We start from the raw sequence: 24,793 nt of genomic DNA, 5'->3' as shown, positions 1-24,793 counted from the left end.
TTATAGGTTCTTCTGATCCTTTCCTGTGTGACTTGACTTTCATTATCCCCATTGTTCAGCTCTTGAATTTTTTAGTGGGTAGCTGTCTACAAAGAAGAAGATAATGACTTATTTCTGTATAGTTTGGAATCCTCCCATAGTGCCTGACCCACATAGATTTTCAATGTTAATGAATTGAGTTGTTTATGGGTAGATATCAATATATGTATGTATATGTGTATAGATATAGATATTTAGTCTTATGTAGCCCTAGAGACTAGGTGAGTATATAATAAGCCTTCTAAAATGTATCATGGTCAACTGATGCTATGGATGATTGGGGGCTATCTGAAGCAAAAACTTTTTTTTTTTTTTTTTTTGCCTCTATGTCATCTTTACCATGTCTCAACCATCTTGAAACTTCACCTGGCTCAAATTTAAATATCCCAGCTCATCTGATTGAGTTTTATCTTAGAGGATAGAAGCCTAATGAAGGAGTATGGACTTTGGAAAACTTGGCTTCTGCTTTCAGTTTCCACCACTTTGCACTGAGAAATCTAGGGCCAGTCATAATCTTTTCTAGGTCTCAGTTTCCTTATCTATGGAATGGGAAAAATAACAATCACTGAACATGCTACCTTCAAGATCGAAGGTAGTAAAGTTCTTGGGACAGAGTAGGTACTAGTAAATTTTAGTTGCTTCTCATTTCCATGAATTAAAAACAATGAAAGGAAAATTAAATGTTCAGAAGAAAACAACAAAGTAAGGTGTAAGACTTGTTTTGGATGGAGAATTAGGATTACTCACACACTTGGCCAGGGGAGGCCAGAATAAGGAAATGCGGGTTTTCTCCTTTGATCTCTGGATTTTCACCAACAGCTGAGTCCAGTGCTGGAATTATTTCTTTGCAAGCTCACGAATGTGTGTGCACTGATATACATGCGTACGGACTCTTTCTCTCTTGCCCTCTCTCTGTCTCTCTTTTACACACACAAACACACCACACTTTATTACTGCCATCTGTTCCATATCTTTTTGAACTAGCTGTTGAAATGCTCACTCTCCTTCCCTGTCTCCTTCCCCTGCCCCTCGCCCCTGGGTTTGGCGCTCTCTTTGTTTCTTTCAGAGAAGCCATTGCTCTGTCGGTTCTGGGACTCTATTGGGAAAGCCAAACATAAGTAGCCTCCTGTTCCAGTTGTTTTGAGCAGAAACGGGGCTTGTTTTGGGGGGTGGCTAAATTCCCCACACACTAACCTGTCATCGATATTAAAAACAGACGTCTGGTTCTCTCGCGTGGCCTCACCAGAGAAATTGGCACGGGTTTCAGCCTTTTGGGCAGGAGGGTAGGAATATGAAGTGGGGGCTGAGGCACAAGCATATTTAATAAAGTCAAATTCCTTGATTGACTTATGGAGGAATAGGTGAGGAAAGGGTAGGGGCTTGACTGGAAGTGGCACGTAGGATGAGCTAGTAGTCGAGCTGGAGATAAAATGGGAGGGACTCTGGTTTCTTTCCCTGCTTTCCCTGCCAATTCCAGTCATCTTTCCACCAGTCCATATTACCTCTAGTAGGCTGTGCCGTGCTGAGGCAGATGGAAATTAGGGCATAGAAGGTATCTGTTTGTCTGGGCATGATGAAGTATTGAGCCACCTGATGGCAGCTGGAGGGCTGTGACCTTATAGGGAATGTAGACCTTCAGAATCATTACTACTTTGTCTATTTTCATATATGTCAGCTTCTGTGAACCCCAGAAGTTCAGAGTAGAAGGACCTAAAGCATGAGTCCAGCTCCCTCATTATAAGGGTCAGAAGAATGAAGACAAGAAGGGGAAGGGTCTCACTCAGTGTCATAATCTCCCACCACACCCCCCTGAACTTGCCTAGGTAATCTGCTGGATTTTTTAACCTTCTAAAAATCAGAAACTTCTCTCTCTTGCCATGGGCTTTCCAACTTCAACTTGTTTGATTCAGGCCTGGGCCCCCACAGAGGCAGCAGGGCCTTTACACCATTCCCCAAGCAGCAACATCTGGAGCTGGTCAGTGCCCTTTGCTGTCCTGGCATCTGGGAGCCTGCTGGGCTGCTCCCCAGCCGATCAGTACCAGGCTCCCCTTCTGCCAACTCTCAGCTTTTGTGTGTGTTTCCTCCTTTCTCTGTCCTTTCCTGACTCTCTCCCTCCCTCTTTCTCTTTCTTTTTCTCCCTCTGTGTGTGTTTCCTCTTGATATCTTTCTGTCTCTTCCTTTGTCTTTTTCACTTCATGTCCTCTTCTGTCTGTGTCTCGCACCATCTTTTCTTGTGTTTGTCTCCCTGAACTGGCTTAGGTATAAACTGCTCATATAAATTCCTCTAGATCTGGGTCACGGATGATGTCTAGAATGATGAGAAGATGCCTCCACCACCCCACCCCCATTTGATATCTTCTTTCTCCCAATTTCCATTAAGTTTCTATTAAATCTAATCTACAACCGAAAGACAACCCCCCTCCCCCACACACACCATCCCATCTTAGACCTTAGACTGAAGACCTTCTCGGGTGAAGGCAAGCAGTTATAGAGGTCAATTTGTGTGGGGGAGTAACTGAAGGCAAGGGACAACATGGCCCCAATTTCCCTAGGAGCTGAGAGGATGGTTATAGCAACATCTGTGATAGAACTGTTGAAAAAATACTGTGGAGATTACTCAGAGCTTCTCAAGCAGCGTAGGCCATGGCTCAGCCACACTCTTTGAGAAGCTAGAGGGTCCCTATCCTCCTGCCATCTGCCTGCTCTGGACCAGCTTGAGGGAGGTGATGTCATTGGAGACTGGGCCTCATTCCCTCAGCTAGAGTGGAGGAGAGGAGGGGGGATGAAGAAAATATGTTTTACAGGGTGAGGTACAAACCAACATGACTGAAAACATCTGGAACTGATATTAGATCCTCAGAAAACATTTCTGTCACTACAGCTGCTCTTCGGATGAGAGGTTTCCAAAAGTGAAGTACTTCCAAAGGGAAAAGGTACTTGGAGGGTCTTAATTCTCTCCATTCCTGCATGCCACCCAGCCTGCTTTCTACCCAGCCCACTTTCTGTATCAGAGTTTTTTCTTTTCTTTTTCTTTCTTCTTCTTCTTCTTCTTCTTTTTTTTACAGTTCATAAAGCACATTCACTCATCTCATTAATGTATATGGAGCTCTTACTGTGGTCCATATATTGCAGAACATGCTGGGCATGGGAGAGTAATAAAACAGGCATGATTCTTGCCCATATGGATCTTGTACTTGACTGGGAGAGAGAGAGAACATAGCAAGAAATTACCCTCTAGCATGATAGGTGTGGAGATAATTCAGATACTGTTAAGAGCACAGAATAGAGGCTTCTAACTCAGGCGCATGGTGTCAGTAAAGGCTACCTAGAGGAAGTGAGGGAGCTGTTCAAGATTCTGGTTTTAGTAATTAATCATACTGATTAACCCCTCTTATTCAAGACTATGAGCCCTCCCAAGTGGAGCTCACCCTCCGGCTGAAAAGACTGCTCTTCAAGTCTCACTTCTTCCCTGCTGCTTGTACATACAGTCACACTGCTGGAGAAAAGCACACAGTTGAGAGTATTTGGCACCAGTATATCATCAGTCACCAGTGTCATCTGGATGCTTCACCACCAGGCAATCCTACTAGACTTCTCCTGTCATTTACTTTCTTCTCCATCATCTTTCAATTGATGACACCCTATCCTTCCCCGCCTCTCTCAGCAGATGGGCTTGTCCCTCATTCACAGAGAAGATAACATAGGGAGTAGTTCAACCTCCGTCTTTGACAATTTTAAGTCTCTGTGCCCCTTTCTGCCTATTTTTCCACTTCCCTGATGATACGATGTAGGAGGTGCCCTTCCTCTCTAGAGTTAGTCCTTTTAATTGTTTTAATGTTTATTTATTTGAGAGAGAGAGAGACAGAGACAGAGAGAGAATGAGCGGGGGAGGGGCAGAGAGAGAGACAGAGACACAGAATCCAAAGCAGGCTCTAGGCTCCGAGCTGTCAGCACAGAGCCTGACGCAGGGCTCGAACTCATGAACCACGAGATCATGACCTGAGCCGAAGTTGGACGTTTAACCAATGAGCCACCCAGGCGCACCTAGAGTTAGTCCCCTTATTCACACTGCCCTCATGTCCTCCTAAATTCTTAGGAAACTTTACATATTAATTACATCCCTGTATTTTGTATCTTCAGTCTCTCCTTCAGTAGATTATTTTTACCATAATTTAAATATTCTTGTAGGTTTTTCTTCTTAAAGAAACAAAACACTCCATTTTCTACTATCAGTTTGTCTCGTCTTAATAAACACACTTTTGAAAGTAGAATCTACAGTGGTTGACCCCATTTCTTCACTTTCCACTCCTTCCTCACCTCACTTTGCTTGACTCTGTCTCCTGCAACCACCATGTTGCTGACATGAATCATTTTCTCTGCACATGTCTGTGACTTCCATGCGGTACTAAATCCAATGATTTTTTTTTTTTAATTTTTGATCATAATTTACTTGATATCTTCATTTGTTCTATGGGGTTGACCATTGTCTTCTGAAACCTTTGCTTTTCTTGCTTTCTTTGACCATACTGTCCTGGGTTTCCACTAGCCTGTCTGACTCCAACTCAGCCTCCCTTTCCGGGTCCTCCAGTTTGCTCTTTAAATCTTAGAGTCCTTAGGTCTTGGTCTTCTATCTTCTCTTCTTTTCTTTTTAAGTTTATTTTTTGAGGTGGGGGAGGACAGAGGGTCCGAAATGGGCTCCATACTGACAGCAGCGAAGAGCCTGATGTGGGGCTCAAACTCACAAACCATGAGATCATGACCGGAGCCTAAGTCACATGCTTAAGCCACCCAGCCACCCTTTCTATCTACTCTTAATTTAAACTGTCTCTGGGCTCCCACGTGCACTCCGATAGTTGAAATCAACACATTCGCTGCTCTTATGTTTGTATTTCCATCTCATGCTTCTGAGCTCTCTACCCATATCTAGCTGAATAAAAAAAGGCACGTGCAGTGTGGTGTCTCACAAACAATCCAAACTCAACACATCCCAAACTGAACTTGTTACCATCTCCACACGCATACGCCCCTGCCCAAGTGTTAGTTTATTCTCTGTAAATGGTACCACTATAAATTGAGTTCCTTGAAGAAAACCCCCCAAGGTATAACTCTTTTCTCTTATTTATCCTCATATTCAATTTATAACCAAGTTCTTTAGCTTCGATCTCCATCGTCTCTTTCTCTGCCAGAGAAAAAGAAGTATTATTGAAGGTATAATCGACACATAACACTATCTCTTGTTATTCTCTTTTTTTCATATTGCCTAGTGTAAGCCACAATTATCTCTTGCAGCTACCTTCTAATTAGTTTTCATATTAGCCACGTTTTGTCCCTTTCAGTTCTCAGTTCTAAAGGCAGAGCTACCCTTCAAAATACAGCTCTTGATCATATCTGGACCTAGCACAGTGCCTGGCATATCATGGACGCTCAATTAATAGTTGATGAATAGATATCTGATTTATAATATTACTTTCCTGACTTAAACCTTTTAAGAGCTTCCCATAACTCTTCTAACTGAATAAAAAAAAAATTTTGACATGGCCTATAAGGTTATGAATAATTGTTCTTGCCTTCTTCTCCAGTCTTCTATCTATTCTTGATATCTCCAATTTTCTTTCCCACTGGGGTCTATACACTCAGGTCTCAGTTAAATGTCACTTCTCTAAATCCTTAGATTATATTTGGCCCTTTCATTGATTATGTGAACTTTTAGCATTTAATACTCCCTTGGTAGCACTTATTACAATTATAATGAATGGATTTTGATTGGGGGTTGGGGGAGATGGGCTTAACATTTGCCTTTCTCACTAGAATATTAACTCCTCCTAGGTAGAATTATGTTCCTCTTTTTTATCACTTCATCCCCAGTGTCTAGTAAAATGTCAGGCATATGGTAGGCACCTAATAAAGGCCGTGAAGTGTGAGCAAGAAATAGTGAGACCATGTGAAGGTTGAGGGGAAGATGAATAAGGAAGAGTATCCCAGATAGAGAGAGGGAAAAGCATGTGCAGTGGCCTTAAGGAATAAAAGGGTAATGTGGCTGGAGATTAAATTTTGATTGGTAGATTTAAAAGAGAAGAGACCATAGAAGGGATGAAGTTATGGCGAGCTGTTTAAGGCATGTTAAAGAATGCATGTTTTATTGCCTTGGCTGCTAGTCAATGGAAGATGAGTTGAAGCATCTTTGAATCTAGTATTTCATTTTATCCACAAATTCATCCTTCCAAGTAGGGAATTATTATCTCCATTTAAAGGTGAGAGAATTGAAGATCAGGCTTGTGAAGTTGATAGTCAAAAGTCCAACTTCTGAGAAGAGTGGGGTCAAAAATTGAATTTTGGTATCCTGATTATTTAATCTACATTTCTTTCCATTTCTGACTGCCGGTGTATGCTAGTCAGAGGCAAGAAGCCCCTGGCTCTGGGGATCAAGAACAATGGCTGAATGGTTTCTCTACAGAACTTCATTGTCCTAAGGATTCTGTGTGGGCATCAAGGAGTTGACTGAGTGACCCAATTTATAGGATTAAGGTCCATCTTAGTTGGAGGGACAGTTGACATGGGACTGAGCAGAGGCATCCAAAAAGATTGCCTAAAGATGAAAGGAAAAGATGAGGAAAAGAGTGTAGCTATAAGTACCTCTGTACCCCCATCAGACTTGGGGAGGGGGTAGGAAGGAGGATTTCCCTCTAAGGCATTATTTGTTGACTTAAAAAAAGTCTTACTTCTGGGGCGCCTGGGTGGCTCAGTTGGTTGAGCGTCTGGCTTCGGCTCAGGTCATGATCTCATGGTTTGTGAGTTTGATTCCTGTGTCTGTGCTGACAGCTCAGCGCCTGGAGCCTGTTTCAGATTCTGTGTCTCCCTTTCTCTCTGCCCCTTCCCCCGCTTGTGCTCTCTCTCTCTCTCTTTCTCTCTCTCTCAAAAATAAATAAACATTAAAAAAATAATAAAAAAAACCTTCCTTCTCCATTATACCTCAAATCTTTCTTCCTCACTGAGGCCACTTTAGATACTTCCAGTATAACTTCCTCATCAGGCTTCTCTACCTCTTCTTGTCTTCCCCTATATTCAGTCTTACTGGTGCTGCCAGAGTCTTATCTGTCTATGCCAGTGTTCCCCAAAATACAGTCTCTAAAGGTGAATATGTTAAGGAAAAAAGAAAAAAAACAAAACAAAACAAAACCCGAACTAAACATCGGTACTTCTCAACACTGTTGTGAGCAGCAAATGGAATTCTGTATGATGTATGTGAGATGCCTGGTGCATGGAGGATATAAAATAATTACTCATCCCTTTTCTTTTCTCTTTAGCATCCCCTTTGAAAATATACACAATACTCTTCCTTATCTGAAATACTTGGCCTTAAACTAGAAGTAGCAATTGGCTACATAGCGTTTTTTAATATTTGGATAAGTTGCCATCATTTGAAATCTGGAATGTTTTCCCATGAAAACTTGGATTCCTGGCTTCTGTTGAAAAAAGAGTAGGTTCTGGCAAGCTGGGGCGTAATCCCACATGGCAGGATTGCTAAGTAGCAGCTCCCCACTGTAGAGAATGCGCGTAAGCTCTAGTTTGCGAAAGTGCCCTGTCTTCCATTTTGTCTGACGTCTGACCGACTGCATGAATTTGTATTATCTGCTTTACCCCTTAGATATTTGATTGTGTCTTCCCTAACCCAGGCCAGGGACACAGAGCATCTTCCCTTCAGAGTTTTGAATTAATCATGTCTTGGAATATTCTAGCTACTCTTTGCCTGTATCATAACAAAGGTGGGGGGGGGGGGCGTTGAGCTGATTATTAATAATAATAGCAGAAATGTCCTATAAAAATAGCTTCAATTTTTGAATGTTTGCTCTGTGCCCCTGATGAGGGAGCATGGGGCAAGCTGAGGGCAAAGTACAGGCTAACAGTACCCTCCCCTCCCTCCCTCCCCCCCCACCAAGGTGGGATGTGTGTGATATTCCTCCAACAGTCCTGGCTGCCCAAGAACAGGGGAAAGGAAAGAAAGTAAGTGGTTGACTGATTGAGATCGCAGTCACGCAGGCCAGGAGTCTCCTTCAGTTTACAGATAACTTAGTAAACTGCAAGAAAAAGGCAATCTCATCCACAGTCTAATCTCCAGAAACCTATAGACTCTGTTTCCTGGAACCCTGATATCACCCTCATCAAAATTTAGGGGGGTTTATGTACTTGCCCTGGTGATGTGGGAAACAAGGCAAATGAAAAATTAAGTTCCCTTACTACCTACAACCCATTGACAAGTCTTTGAAATAGGCAGAGTGACCTTCCTCTAGAAGCCCAGCTGCCTCGATGTTGACACTTTGCTAGGGGCAAAAGGGAATCTTGGCTTAACATTATCCTGACCCCCCTTCCCCTCCTCACAGGATTCTGTGCATCTCCTTAAACACATAAATATTTCTTTGCAAACCTCTTTTATCTTTAATCCCCAAGTATATGTTGGCAATTATACTCCAAGCATATGGCCCCTGATACATATCTGAAGGGTCTCATGACTGAGGTTTTACTAAACAGTAATAAATGACATTTTCTTAACAACAACTAGCCCCTCAAGGTCCTGGAAACCTTGCTTCCAGAATTCCTTAGAGAAGTATGCTGTCCCTAACTCCCTCCCAACCTGAAGGTGTATAATCAGTTACTCTTCTCAATCCCAGGAGGCTCTTTCTGCCCATGGGTCCTGTCCCTGTGCCTTAATAAAATCATCTTTTTGCACCAAAGACGTCTTCAAGAATTTTTTTCCTGGCCGTCGGCTCCAAACCCCAGCATTACCCCAAAACCCCATCACCCCACAAGACTTCTAGCTCTGTGAGGATCTCTGTCTAGTTCATCACTGTATTTGTCTGTCCTGTCCTAGCATAGGTTCACAGCAGAAACCTAATGGGTAACCATTAAAGGAGTACACTGAATGGAAGAAGTAGAGGTGCTGTGCTAAACTCTGTTCACCATAATTCTTTGATGAAGTTATTATTGTTATTCTCATTTTCACAAAAGCCTGAACTGTGGCTTTTGTCTCTTTCTCATAATATTAACTTTACTTTGTTGTCTTTTCCGGTGTCTCCCTGCCTGGTACCAAGACTGCTTCACCACCATACTTCAGCTGATAGATGATCAACTAGGAGTAGCCCCACTAGGTCACATGCTTCTAGAATCCTAAAATATACTTACAAGATCTTTATAGATTCAATTCAGATGAGGAAACTGAATTCCAGAAGTCAAGGAACTTTCTTTTAGTCTCCTGGTGAGTAGATGTGGATCTCTCTGCTCCCAGCCATGCATGGATTCTCCCCCGCCCCCCGCCAGGTGTGAAAAGGTAATTTTATTAAAGCATGGGGAAAGGACCCAGGCAGAAAGAGCTGCCCAGAGATTGTGAGGCGAGACTGATTATATACTTGGGAGTTGGGGAGGTAAAGTCAGTGGGATTTTCCAAAAGGATTTTCCTATGCTAAAGAAAACTCATCAGATTCTGGAGGCCTAGCCATTGTCATTGTCCAACTAAGGTTGTTTTCCCCTCTAGCAAAGCATTAACATTAAGATACTGGGGAGTTCCTGGAGAAATGTTGTACTCCACCTGCCTCAAGTATTTGTCAATGGGCAGCAGGTTAAAAGGAAATTTAATCTCGTCTACATTTCCTCCAGAGTTTCCCACATCATTCCCCCCTGAACAGTTTTGACCCTTAAATCTTAAAGGTTGCTGAGGGTGGAAGGTCTTCTCTTCTATAACTTCTTCTTGGTGAATAGGGGTGTAGAGATGTCCCTACCTATGGACCAACATTGGTCAGTTGAGGTATGTATATATAGGAGTTACCAAAGGCCAAGGCAGCCAATCCCAGGTAGAAAACATGTATGAACCTCCTTGAGTAGAAAAGATCATCTATCAGCTGGAAGTCATGGTAGTGAAGGAGTCTTGGCACCAGTCAGGGAGACACGGGAAATAAGACAACAAAATAAGGTTAATATTATGAGAAAGAGAAACCTAAATAAAAGACCTTTGATAGTTAGAATCTTCCTCAACTCTTTTGTTGTCTCCTGAAGAGAAATTTGAGGTCTTCCACAGGTTCACAGGAGTAAGAAGGCATGTCAGCAGGCATACTAGAATCCTGTGAGGAAGATACAGGTTTAATTTTTTATTTCTTTTTTTTAAATTTTTTAATGTTTATCTATAAGAGAGAGAGAGAGAGAGAGAGAGAGAGAGAGAGAAAGAGAGAGAGAATGGGGACAGGGGAGGGGCAGAGAGAGAGGGAGACACAGAACCTGAAGCAGGCTCCAGGCTCTGAGCTGTCAGCACAGAGCCCGACACGGGGCTCAAACCTATGAACTGCAAGATCATGATCTGAGCCAAAGTCAGAAGCTTAACCAAATGAGCCACCCAGGCACCCCGGTTAATTCTTGAAACATGAATCCATGAGGAATGTCCTTCTAATTTTACTGCAGTGAGAGTACATAATATGACCCGGTAGAGGTCCTTCCATTTAGGAGTTAAATTTCCTGATGTATTAGACTTCCAATCCTTTAAATAAACCAGGTCTCCTGGGTTTATATGGGGTGGGTTGCTAGCAACTGTCAGATCAGATTTAGGGAGGGTATAGTTTGCATATTCATTTAGAGATGTAGGAATTAACCCAGCCTCAAGTGAATAATTTAATAAAGCTCCATAGCCTGTATCTATCGATAGGTGAGAAAAGCCTTTTTATATACACTTGTTGGGGGAATCCAACCCATTTTCCAGTTGTTTAAATAGTCATCTGCCTATGGGGTCCTGTTATCCCCATGGAATAACAACCAAGAAGATTGTCTATACATGAGCTATTTCTCTGAAGTTTACCTCAAGTTGCCCAGCTTAGCCAACATTTAAAGACAGAACTAGAATTTAACATCTGCAAAGATGTGTTATTATTGAACATAATTTTTCTCTATAATTACCCTCATTTCCAGTGATCGCCAAATCAAGACTAATTCTTTTTGAAAAGTCCAATTTTAACAAACTTGGCCTAATTATTTACTTAGCTTAACAAAAGTAGTTCTTGATCAATATAGATCTTTAAAAAAAAATTTTTTTTAATGTTCTATTTATTTTTGAGACAGAGACAGAGCATGAGCAGGGGAGGGGCAGAGAGAAAGGGAGACAAAGCAGGCTCCAGGCTCTGAGCTGTTAGCACAGAGCCCGATGTGGGGCTCGAACTCCCAAACTGTGAGATCATGACCTGAGCCAAAGTCGGATGCTTAACCGACTGAACCACCCAGGTGCCCCAATATAGATCTTTTAAAATTTGCTTTGCTAGAACTTTTTATAAGGAATCGAGATTGAACTTTTAGTAGCCTCTCTAGGCCAGAAGCCATGCCAAGTACTTGCCGTAAGACATGCCTGAGATACCTGTTGATTTGGGCTAATTTCTCTTCATGAGGTCCCCAAAGTATCCTGTGGTTTCTGCACCTGCCAGGAAGTGACATTTTTACTTACTTGGTAAGGAAGACTCTGGGTACTCTCTAAGCAAGATATTAGACCAACATTTCCAAGGGGCTTTATTGGCTTCATGCTTCATAAAGTCAACCTTAGTTCTTTAAAGCTGTATGGTCATATCTGAGACTATACATGTCTCTCAAATATGATGTTCCAGTCAAAGCCTTGGTAAGATCACCAGTATTTCCAGTGGTGTCCTATTATAAGGAGAGCAGGTTCTTATTGAACTTATGCAAATAGGTATGATTGCCATGGAAGAAAGAACACTCCCAGACTTTGTCATTTTCAGAAGGTTCAGGTAGAGAGAAAAGCTAAATGCTTCAGTTTGTTCACAGAGCAATACTTTGCCCTATTACTGTATATCATGGATATATTAAGAGAGAGTTCCCTGAATCTGGAAGAGCAAATATTAGAGATTAGAGAACCAGCATTAATTCTTCTACCATGTGTCCTTAGAAGTATTCAGGCTTGGATTTGCCCACCAGTTCCATCCCCAGTATTCATAAACTTCCTCCCATTGACTTTCCTTTTCCTAAGTCATCTTATCATGCCTCTCAAGGGAAAGATTTGGGGTACCTTCCTGAAGTCATGTAAGATGAGATCAAGGAGTTGTGTTCATTGGACCCCAAACTCCCCAGGGAGAACTCAGTTGCCCTGCCCTGAGCTGGCCTCACCTAGCCAGGTGGGGAAAGGTAAGGGTGGAGTGCTCTGGAAAGAGGGAATTTGGTTATTAACTAACAATGAATATGGGCTTATAAAAGAACAATTATGGGCCCTGTTGTAATTTCTCTTTAATCCATAATTACTAGGTTTCTCTCCAGCTCATCTTTGCAGACAGTTGACCCATTTAAAGGCCTCAGGTACAGCTGACATCAGTGATGTAAGCCAGCTTTCCAACACATAAGAGTTCCCTGGTAATACTCACTCCATGATTCTAAAGTACCTTTTAGAATCACAGGAAATCTGGAAGGAACTGTAGAGATCACAGACAAACCTCTACCCAGTTCCCCTGCCTCCACCCCTGCCCAGTTCTCTCCTCTCTCACTCAATCATACAGATGAGGAGTAAGACTCAGAAGAGAAGTGACTCCACTGAGATCATTCATAGTTCATGAATGTAATTCCATAGGCCTTAGACCTCATATCAAGAATCCTAGAATAATTTGTGCTGTCAGCACTAACCATTCAAGTGCCAAAGAGTTGGGTCACAATACCTTTGGATTTGGGCTCACTCATTATTTCAGACCCCTGGGCAGAAGTCATCCTTTAGAAGAAGTCTGAGTTCTGAAGAGCATAGCCTTCAAGAAGGGAGCATACCATTTCCAAAGGCCAGAAAAGATGGAAGTCATTCATTCTAGTAGGCAAGAAAACAAATTCCCTTATACAGCCATCCTTGAGAGGTATTTCCTTTATATTTGGAAAAGAGAACAACACAATACAAACTCTTTCCCTTCTTGAGTTGGCTTTGAGGTAACTGATGACAACTTAGCATGGAAGGGCAGAACCGCCCTAGTCATCTTTCTTATCCTCAGTCACACCAAGCTGGTTTCTTCACACCTACTTTCCTCTGCCTAGAATGTTCTTTCCCCAGTTGTTTGAATTGTTGATTGTTTCATCCCATTGTCCTCTTCACTTAGAGGCCTCCTGACCACCCAAATATAAAGTTCCTTCTCTGTCACCCCTTGCCACATCCTCCAGTATTACTGTCCTCACATCACTTGCCATTTTCTGAAATAATTTTACTTATTTATTTATTTTTGCCTATTTATTTTTGGTTCCCCTGCTCCTGAATGTAGGCCCTATAAGATTGGGGACCTCACCTTGACTGTCTCAGTCTGTGCTATATTACTAGTATCAAAAATGTAAATTATGCTGGTATCAAAAGCCCTGAAACAAGGCAGGCAAACTACTTCTATCCAGTTTAAAGGGAATTAAAGCAAGAATGAAGCAAGAGAAGTGGCATTTGTGAAGCACCTTTTCTATACCAGGAATTTTGTAAGCAGTGTGGAAAGTGCAAAGCCAATTTAAAGGAAAGGGGAGAGGGGTGGCTCATTTGGTTGAACATCAGACTCTTGATTTCAGCTTAGGTCATGATCCCAGGGTCATGGGATGGAGCCCTTAAGATCCTCTCTCTTCTTCTGCACCTCTCTCCCATTAGTGCACTTGCTTTTGCTCTCTCACTCTCCCTTAAAAAAAAAAAAAAAAAAAAAAAGGAAAGGGGAGAGAACTAGCAATGATTGAGCATTTATATACTAGGGACTTATTTAATCATCAGAATTGTTCTGAAAAGTAGTTATTATTATCTTTATAGCACAAATGGGAAATCAAGGTTTGGGAGCAGAGTCACTTGCCTAGGAACTAATTGTTATTAAATGATAGAGCTAAGATTTGAATCTGATTTTTTCTCATTCAGAAGTCCATGTTCTTTATCCCTACTCTTGATAGCTTCCAAGGAATCCCTGAAAGGGGAAGAACGATGATGATGGTAATGGTGATGATGATGATTTTAATGGAAGAAAGGAAAGGAATATATAGTGAAAGAGAAATAAACATTTTTTATTTCAGATATGGAGGAGGACTGAGCATTATTTTCAAGGCAGAAATCTTGGCACAACTTAAGCTCTGATCATACCCTGCCTGGGCCAGGATCTATAGGTCACCATGTTTTCTGCATTGGGTACACATGTTCTGTCATCATGTGTGTGATAAGTTACGCCTTAGGAAAATCAGATCTGGCTATTCAGTAGCTGAACCTCTCAGGGGAGTCTTGGACCCGCATCATAAAGAGACAAGGGGGTATTGAAAATGAGATCCAGTGAATACACTCAACTGAATGAACCTAAAGTGATGGAACAAAATCAAACGGCAGTGAGATTGTATTCTTCTAATGTTTCTCACCTAGAATTAGCTACATAGACAACTGCCTTGATGATTATGTTTGTAAGTAGGGTCTTTTTTTTTATAGGCTAAGTTGACACTAGTGGCTCATATTTTTAAAATCTATTTCTTGCTCACATAATTATGGATTATATATTGCATGCCATAGGTGGTTCCAGGCACTGGGGAAATGTTAGAGACAGTTAGTTGTATTGCCCAATTGTAATTCAGAGAGAGGACATGTATTCATCCTGTTTTTTGTTTTGTTTTATTTTTCATTTTGATTAACCTAAAAACAGACACTGAGCAAGGATTAGGAGCAGGTAATTTACTTAGTAGGTACACACAGGAAGCAGTTATGATGGAGCTTGGGTAGTACCACCAGAAAGAGAGAAAGCCAATATAGGGGTGTGTTCACAAGGTTCTTATTGAGGTAATATGGGCTCTAGTCCACCGGCACCTCCTGAGGAGGAAACAAATGCCTCCCATAATCACTGCCAGAATTGAGGATGCAAAGTAGGAGTATGTCTGCTCTGGCTTCCTACCTGTGTTTGAAGATTTCCATTCGTTACACTTCTGGGCCATGTTTACCCCTCTGAGCTGATGCTGGGCATCAGCCAGCTAAGGCCCCCGGGGCAGGAAGCAGAAAGACGCATCTGGCCTGTGCTGGAGGTAGAACAGCATAAGGGGAGTCTGAGCTCGCGCTGGAACTGTCTACTGCAGTTGAGGCTGAAATCAGAGGCTAGGGATGTGTGATAATGCCAAAGGATTGTCTTACATACTCATTCAGAAAAATCTGTATATTGGACAACTACATATGTCAATCATATTGCTATATCAGTGAGTACTATCTTCTTTCTTGGAGTGCTCAATCTGGGGTGAGAGAAATGAAAAATGGACAACTATGTGATAATATGGTAAAAATGAAATGTAACTAAATAGATAAACTTACAGTGGAAGAAAGATTGGTTCTGGTTGGGGAACTGGTGATCAAGGAGGCCATCATGAAGATAGTGGCCATTGACCTCACCGTGGAAGAGTTTCAGTGGTAGAGATGAGTGAGAGGAAATCCAGATGAGGAAAGAGTGGAAACCAACAAAGACATGAAGATGAAAAAGAAAGGAGGACCATGAGAACATAAAGGAGATGGAAGTTTGTGGTCAGGTAGATAAGTGCCTTAAAGGACAGGCTGGTATTTGGACTATTCTCTGGGCAGTGGGGAGTGGTGGAGGGTATTTATGGGTCTACATTGTGATTGCAACACACCTTCTCACTCTCATTGAGAGGGGGTAGGTGCAGGTGAGGCATCATGGGTGGTTCTATTTTAGAGTGGGCCCCGCCAGTCTTGGCTAGTTAAGGTGTTGGCAGCAGAACTGAGGCTCTAATTTGGACAAGTGGGATGAAGGTAAAGATACAAAGCAGGTTAGCTCCCTCCAGACATTCTCTGCCTTTGACGTCCACATGGAGAATGGCATTAGCATTCTGTTCCACCAACCAGGACAGTTTGATAATTTTTATTAATGTGTGGCTTAGTAGTTTCCTCAGCCTTCATCCATCAAATGTTGCATCGCATCTTCAACAGCAGCCCACACCCAGTGCCTCAGAAGCCCATATATCATACCTCAAGTCAGGGAAGCAGACTCCCTTTTATCTGTCTTGCAAAAGCACAGATGTTTGGAATGCCAGTAAATGCACCCAGGCTTCTCTGGGGCGCAAGCACAGCTTCTCCCCGGATGACCTCTTTGGAATTCTCATTCCTGGTGCATTCTGGACAGACAGGCTTCTCTTTTGTTCCTTTAGAGTTGGCTCTGCCTCACTCTTCCAGCCCATGCGTCATGGGCAGCACACTTATGTGGCCACATCTGCCTCGTCCCAGCTGTCTGACACTGTTTGCAAGGCAGATAGATACCCATCGGCATTTGAAAAATTTTATGCCTTGATATCCTGATGTATGGCTTATTTTAAGTCTTCTCTCATATTTCCCCTTTATCGGCTGCAGAAGGAAAGGAATATTGTGAAGGGCTGAATTACAGGAGACATGATCTGACACTAAGTCCCTGTGTGATCATGGGACTCCCCTCTATGGGCCTCATTTTCCCTGTCTTTAAAATGAGGTGGTTGAAACTGATCACTTCCGAGGCCTTTCTGTCTTTAAGGTTTTATGATTTCATGCCTCTAGGGTATTAAATGCATATACTGTCCTTTCTTTTATTCACTTTTGGCAGAGTACCTTTGTTTTTTGAAATTTCTATGGAAGTGTAACATTCATACACAAAAGTATACTAATCATAAGTGTACATCTGTATGAATTTTCACAAAGCGAATACAGTCCTGTTACCAATACCCAGATCAAGTAATGGGACGTTGCAAGCCTCCCAGAAGCCCACCTGTGCTTTCATTTAGGTATTTGCCCTTTCCTCAAGGATACGTTTCTATTCGGACTTTTTGAAAAAAGTTTGCTTATTTTTGAGAGAGAAAGAGACAGCATGTGTGTGTGCGCACAAGTTGGGGAGGGGCAGAGAGAGAGAGGAACAGAGGATCTGAAGCCGGCTCCGTGTTGACAGCAGAGAGCCCAATGAAGGGCTCGAACTCTTGAACTGCGAGATCGTGACCTGAGCTGAACCGAGGCAGCCCTCTATTCTGACTTGTATTGTATTTATTTTATTTTGTATTTCTTAGTTTACAGACTAATTTTGCCTCTTTTGAGCTATATATAAAATACACAATATGCATTCTGCTGTGTCTGGATTCTTTTGCTCATCATATTGTGCAATCCATTCATATTGTTAAGAAGAGTTGTAGTTTATTTATCATTATTTGTTCTCAAGAGGAGCTGCCATTTAAAAAGCTGGCAGGAGTTTTAGTATGTATAGACTGCAAGTTATGTTGGAGCTGAGCTTTTCTGTCTAAGAAAGTTCTTGTGAATGGTATGTCTTAAATATATGGGAGTAAGTCCGATTGGTAAACAGTGCTTACTCTGGGGCAGGGATTTAACGGGGGCATTTTGTGGCCTGAAAAAGGCTACCCTCTCAATGATGTTTGGTATGGAGCATTCAAGGGGATTTTAAATTGAGTTGCTGCTGGAAACAGATGGGAAGAAGATCCTGATCACCTTATCAAGTATAGAACCTCTAGGATGAGGTAATATTGTCTCAGCATGTAGGGGAACTCAGCGTGAGGGAGGAGGAAATCTGATTGGTGTGTCAAGCTGAAAGTCACAGTAGGCACAGCCACGCTGGTACAGTGGGCATGACCTGAGCACGAGAAACGAGACTTAGTCCAAAGAGTTTTAGACTCGGGAGCCCAAGCCTGGACCTCTGTGGCTGAGGAGTGTGATGGTCCTCCCTTGGAGAACCACTGTGGTACGTGTTAGACGACTTTTCTAATGCCCTCCTCCTCACCATGACCTGGCATAGAGCCTCACAGAACTCCCATTTTCCATAGTGGCCTTATGTGGCAGTGGCAGGAATTACAGGCAAAGAAGGACAGGGGGCCCACTGGGGACATGATGCTATTCCCCCTTCTCTCTTCATAAAGCACTATAAAGCCTTGACTGAGGAAGCCTCTAGAATTCTCTTATAATCCAGACACGAGCGAGGGTGGCCTCAAGGAGACACTGGACTTCTCAGCAATGTGTACATGTGGGTCTATGACTGCAATTATTCTAAGCATTGAAAGAAGTGTTTGCAGTCCAAGTTGATGAAGTTGTCTACAGATCATGCATGCATTCATTCAACAATTATTTATTGAGTTTCTTTTAACTGTCTATTCAGTATGCCTGGCACTTTTATAACTAATGTATCTTCAACTGCAATCTGTCCCTCCCTTCAGCATTCTTTCACTCGCCATTCTTCCTATCTTTCTTTTTTTTTTTTTTAAGTTTATTTATTTGGGGGGGGGGGAGAGAGAGAGCGCGCATGCGCAACCATGAGCAGGGGAGGGGCAGAAAGAGATAGAGAGAGAGAGAGAGAGAGAGAGAGAATCCCAAGCAGGCTCTGTGCTGTCAGCACAGGGTCTTGATCCCATGAACCTGTGATAACATGACTTGAGCCAAAATCAAGGGTTGGGCGCTTAACCGACTGAGCCACCCAGACACCCCCACCCCCCACATCTTTCTTAATGTAACTGGTAGGTTACCTATGGTTAGAAGTCTCTTTGTGGCTGCATCAGTTTCAGTATGGCTGTTGATGAAGCATTTAGCGGGGAGAGCTATCATCCTGAGACATATTAAACACTGAATAGATATTTGCTAATTATCAGGATCATTTTATCACTGTAAAAGTATATGACCTTCTACCACATTCACTTCCCCAAATCAATTCTCTAGACCTCAGTTTTCTCACTAAAAGAAAAAGAAAATTATTATAATAGTTCATGTATAAGCTTCCTTATAGGTTTGCGTTTCCTAGATACCAGAAGAATATCTTTTCTTTTATCTTGCCTAAGTGTCTGTGACATAGGTTAGCCATCCATGTAAAGTGGAGAATCTAGCCATTTTTGAAAATCATTCAGGTATGAACTATGTACTTAAGATCCATGCATTTTTTTGTATGTAAATTCTATTCCTCAAAAAAACAAACAGTATGAGGGAGGGTCAGAGAGCGCTTTAGTAGAGCCCTTTGGGATAATAGTATTCAGTAGTAATCATGAAGTAGGAAGTGTATAATCCATTTTATTGACACAGAGATGCTCAGTAACATATCCAAGGTCAAGTGGTGTCCTTTTTAAATCATTGTTGTCCCAGAGCCTACTGCAATTATAACTAGTTCTACCTTTTCCATGAACTCTTTCCTCATTCTTACCTCAGGACCCATGACTGCTCTGGGTTCTAAGATATCTTTGCTCCAGAAACCCCTGGCTTAGGCACCATGTTGTCTGTTGCTCCTGCCCCCACTGTCTGTACTCAATGAATAAACAGACTTTTGGTTCCTGAGGCTGTCAATCGGCCCCGTTTTATAAGTCCTAAATTTGCTGCTAAAGTGTTTTACAAGATACAACCAAACAAAAGCAAGCCTTTGAATAGAAGGTCACAGTTTTGGAAGGGCCTTTTGGGGTTTTAACACTAATGCTGGGCATTAAATTCATCTTAAGCAGAGCTGAGTTTTCCCTCTGGATTGGAGGGATGGGTTTTCAATGACCAGTGTCATTTGGGATCCTGGAAAGCAGAGGGTGGATATTTTTGGCATGGTTTATGCCCAGTGCCTCATTCTTCAGTTGACTCAGGTTTCTGGGTGGAGTTTTAATCTTGTAGTAAGACTCTGGACCTAGGACAACAGTCTGGCCAATTTCCCCTCGGGTCACTCTAAATGACAAAAAATACTGGTAACATTTCCACAGGCACCATTGGAAATGGAACCTTCAAACTCTTGTGTACATGGAAGTACAATCACTTTTAGACGATAAGAATAAAAGGGAGATGCTGGGATGCTTGTCTAAAAGAGCCTGGGCATAGCCATGAGCATGTCTTGCCTTTGGGTCATGCCTTCCTTCTACTTTATAAAACCCTTTTGTCCATTGCCTCATCAATTGCTTACAGTAGTTCTATGATGGGGAGTATCCTGGGACTCCTTTTCTAGGTCTGAAAATGGAGACTCAGAGAGGGAAAGAGATGTAACCAAAGACACATAGGTGATAAGCGCTGCAGGAATACTAAGGAATCCTGCTTTTGCTGTCAACCATCTACCGTGCAAGGACTTGGGGTTATCACAGTCAGTCATTTAAGCAACTCCTAGATGCTTATGTCATCACCTCTACCATATAAATGGGCAAACTGAAACCTGGGATGGTAGGGTGGCTGGTCCAAAATTAATTACATTGCTCAGGCCCTGGCAGGAGTTTTTCTGGATTGTTTAAAATTGAGTCCATACCAAGGTGCCTCTTAGTAATCCTCCATATGGAAAGAATGATTTCCTCTAAAACTGGCCTCAAGAGCTCGATGTTCTGTAACTGTATCACTTTTTAACATGGCCAGTTGTTTTAGGAAAACAGGTTTCACCAGCTGTGAATTGGTAGCCTCTAGTAGATTAGTGGTTGCTGATGAATTAGAAGACTCTTTAACTTGAGAACATAGCTCCTTTCTGAACTCAAAGTCTCTCTTAAGATTTTATCCATAGAGGTCTTATTCTTGAGACCAGTCATTAATTAGCCGAAGTCCAAAGACCTGCTCAGACTGATTACTGATCATTTACTGTGTAGGTCTGTATACCAGACACTGTTTTAAGGACATCAAATATATTTTCTCAAATCCTTGCAAATTCTGTGATCTATAAATTGTCACTGCCTTTTTTAAAGAAGAGAAAACTGGTGTTCAGCGAAGTAAAATTGCTTGTCCAGGGCAGAATTGGAAATTGAAAAAGGCCAGAGTCCCTGACCCTTTTGGTATGCCAAACTGTCTTTCAGTTATTGAAACACCAACCAAAGATGTTGGAAGGGACTTTAGATATTTCCCAAGTCAGCTTCCTATGAAATTCCAGGATGTTGCAAATGAAGGCTCAGAAGAGGAAAAGGATTCTTGATTAGGTAGAATTGTGCCATATTCTACATTGGCCTAATCAAGTAGATTTTGGAGACTGGTACTTTCTTTTAGGATTCCCTGGGCCTGGGTATAAAGATCATCATTGATACTAGTCATCCGAGGAGGAATCAGAATGTACCTAGAGATTACTCAGGGATTCAGGGCAAGGGCAGAAGAGACTTCTTCACTCTCATGGCTCTCCTAAAGCCTGGACCTTGACTTGAGCACTGTTTTAAGGACTGGAACATTGATTTTGGAGGGCCACACTACTCAAATTATCCTGGAAAATTCCCTGTAATGAATGACCCACCCATTTTTCTCCCTGTTCCTCTCCTTCTTCCTGAGTGAGACATAATCCTAGCAACTGGGTTATGTCACATTTCACTTTGTTTGGAGAGGATAAGATTTTCCCTACTCTAAATTGAGTGATTGAGCTTTTGTGAACTCACAGATCTAATCTTGAGATGCGGGTGGGTTAAATTTGGTAGTTGAGACATAATAGGAAATAGAGTTTTGGAGAGTTTGGGTTAGAGGGAGTGATTGAATCTTTCTCTCAGTCAGAGATGATCTTTGGGGGCAGACTAGAGTTTCTCCCACGCAGATGGGCTCGTCTTGCTCTGGAACAATGCACTCAGTGACGCTCTCTGAGATAAATACGTGTGCAGTAAAGGTCGAGGGACTGTGTCTGCTTCCAGTTATGTGCTCTTTCCCCCTGAGGCTGTATCTTCCTGGCCATGTCAGACTCAAGGTTCATGAATGGGTGTGGTATCACAGGAGTTCTGGACATCAGATTCTCTTTGGTTCTGACCTCAATTAAGCTACCAACTCTCTGTGGCTTTTGGAAAGTTGTTTCTCCTTTCAGGCTGTATTTCCTCCTCTGGAAAAAAAAAATGGGTGAGAATCTGTCTGTTACAGTCTCCTTTTGAGTTAAGTTTTTAAGAATCATTAAGGATTATTCAATCTAAGCAACATATGTTCTGAATGTCCACAGTGTGCCAAACACTGGGCTAAGTGCTGGGAATTCATTGGTGAACAAGAATAGACAAGAACTCAGCCTACTTGAAATTTAGAGTTGAATAGGGGAGATAAACTATAAGCGATTAACTTGAAGCATAGCATTTCCTGGGGAGAAGGACCATGGTGTTTTATGGTAGTATATAGTAAGAAGTTTTAAACTATTGTTGAAAAACTATGTTGAGGTAGAGTAAAAATGTATTTATTGCACACACACACAAATCTCTGGTTAGTAGATATTTATGCCTGATGAATAGGACAAGTTGCATTGTTAAAAGTCCATTTGATCATCGAATGCATCCAAGGAGAGCTGGATCCTTATGGCTTACTGGGCAGGAAGCGTCTGATGGGATGAGAGACCCCACATCTACTGGGGCTGGGCCACAGAAAGCTTAAAGGAATGCCTACTTCTGCATTAATGTGATAATTTGGTTGATATCTGCAAGCTCCAGGAGATCAGGGCCTAAGTCTTTGTCACTCAGCACTGCCTTCCCAACACTCTAGTACAGTTCTGGCACATGGCTAGTATTGAACAAGTGTTGAATGAATGTGGTTGAGAGGAGGTGAGACTGGAACCAGGTCACAATGGGATTAGACAACAGGCTAAGCTGTTTGGACTTCATCCTGTAGGCAAAGGGGAGCGCCGTCAGCCTTTTTCAGAAGGATCAGAGACATGACCAGAATGGCACTTTGGAAAGAAAGAATCTTTCTAAATGTCCCGAGCATAGTTACCTGTTTCTGTAGCCAATTTGTGAACTTCTTGATGGATCTTTTCTCACGCTTCCTTGTGTTTAGCACAGTTCCACGCACAGAGAAAGTACTCGGAACGCTTGTAACACGAATGAATGGATGAGTGAACAGAGGCACAACAAAAAATGGCTGGATAAATGGAGAGTGTGGTGTCCAGCACAGGCTGTAAATAAGTCAGCATGAGATTGGGAATCTCAGCTGTACCATTCATTAACCATGTGACACTGGGGGCAAGACTCAACGTGTTTGTTTGTTTGTTTGTTTGTTTGTTTGTTGTTTTGGCTTTTTAAGGTTTTTGTTTCAATTCCACACAGTATGATATTAGTTTCAGGTCTACAATATAGTGATTCAATACTTCCATACATCACTCAGTGCTTATCACGACAAGCGCCCTCCTTAATCCCCATCATCTATTTAACCCTTCCCCCCCACCCACCTCCTTTCTGGTAACCATCAGTTTGTTCTCTGTAGTTAAGAGTCTGGTTCTTGGTTTGTCTCTCTCTGTCTCTCTCTCTTTTTTTCCCTTTGTTCATTTGTTTTGTTTCTGAAATTCCACATATAAGTGAAATCATATGGTATTTGTCTTTCTCCGACTTATTTTGCTTAGCATGATACTCTGTAGCTCCATGCATGTTGTAAATGGCAAGATTTCATTCTTTTTGATGGCTGAGTAATATTCCATTGTAGATGTACGTCACACCTTCTTTATTCATCAATCAGTGAACACTTGGACTGCTTCCATAATATGGCTATTGTAGATAATGCTGCTATAAACATAGAGGCACATCTGTCTCTCTGAATCAGTGTTCTTGTGGGTAAATACCCAGTGTTCTTTGGGTAAATAACCAGTGGTATGATTGCTGGATCATAAATTAGTGTTCTATTTTTAACCTTTTTTTTTTTAAAGGGCGGGGGCCGGAGAGAGGCAGAGGGAAAGGGAGAGAATCCATGATGAGCATAGAGCCCAACGCAGGGCTCTATCCCATGACTCTGGGATCATGACCTGAGCTGAAACCAAGATTTGGATGCTCAATGGACTGAGCCACCCAGGCACCCCATTTTTAACTTTGAGGAACCTCTATACTGTTGTCTTCCACAGTGGCCGCACCAGTTTGCATTCCCACCAACAGTCCATGGATTCAATTTTGTTTTCTTTCTTAGTTTATCTCTTGACTGTGGACATTAGTGTGTAGGTATGTGATGGGTGCTCAATAAATTTCAGCAGTTGTTATCTGTGTTATTCCTTTCATGGGGAAGATCCATGATTTTCTAGGGAATCTGCAAAGAAGAGTCTCCCTGGATCCCTCTCTCCTTCTCTGCATGGTTTATAATAACGGTCCTGTAAATGTTTGAGCTGACAGAACCCATGTAACTCACCAAGTATAAACCCCTTTCTTGTACAGAGATGATGAAGTCCTTGAGAATAAGGGTGGTGAGTTAGAGACAGAGCCAGGACTTGAGCCCAGGTCCTCCAGTTTATGACTCTTGAATCACGTATGTATGGCCAGTGGAATTATCATTGAGACTGGCCTTATGATTTCAAGGATTCTAGTGGTAGAATGGAGCCTTAGGCTCTTAAACATTCTAAAGGTAAGATGAAATTATTCTTTAAGCTTGTGCAGTACATCAGGTTGGGTATTCCATTCCAACACCCAAAAGGTATGATAATTTGTTTTTGTGTTTTTTTTTTTCTTTTTTCCCTGAGGGAGATGAGTAGTCAGAAGGAATGGGATTAGTAAAAATAAAGATAAGATTCACACCAGAGGCTTCTCTTGCTGGCTCCTAATTGTCTCCTTAAACTTAAACTCCTCTAAGAGTTCCTGGGCCCAGGCTGTGGATGGATCCAGAGTCCATCATAGACTACAGGTGAGCTGAGTAAGAGGCGGAGATGATCACCATTGATTTGTTGCACACTGTCAACAAGGCCATGCACATCTCTGTCCATTTTGCACAGAGAAGGGGCAAGATTGGCTCAAATCATGCAATGTCAGGGCAGAGATGAAATCAACTGGCCATGACATTGCACCAGATAGAGGGTGAAGGATAATGTGGGCCAGGGATAATATGTGCATGGAGGGGGATGGTCTTCTCTGGGGAGTGGACCTGATTAAGGTGGAAGATCCTGAGTTC

General features: G+C 42.1%; 1 protein-coding gene and 1 long non-coding RNA gene across 2 annotated transcripts in view; one reads left to right on the top strand and one right to left on the bottom strand.

The window, feature by feature from the left end:
- Positions 1-24,793, top strand: part of ASTN2 (astrotactin 2) — an 874,784-nt gene that overhangs the window by 728,244 nt on the left and 121,747 nt on the right. The gene's annotated exons all lie outside the window — the stretch shown is intronic.
- On the bottom strand, positions 19,038-24,168 carry LOC122204745. Its single transcript, XR_006195770.1, has 3 exons — positions 24,041-24,168; positions 22,646-22,742; positions 19,038-21,776 (listed from the first exon to the last, which is right to left on the bottom strand). It is a non-coding gene; the product is annotated as an uncharacterized LOC122204745 (long non-coding RNA).

This window comes from Panthera leo, chromosome D4 (genome assembly GCF_018350215.1).
Source record: "Panthera leo isolate Ple1 chromosome D4, P.leo_Ple1_pat1.1, whole genome shotgun sequence".
Classification (NCBI taxonomy): Eukaryota; Metazoa; Chordata; class Mammalia; order Carnivora; family Felidae; genus Panthera; species Panthera leo.
Note: the sequence above shows the minus strand (reverse complement) of the source record. Positions and strands in the feature narration are given on the sequence as shown.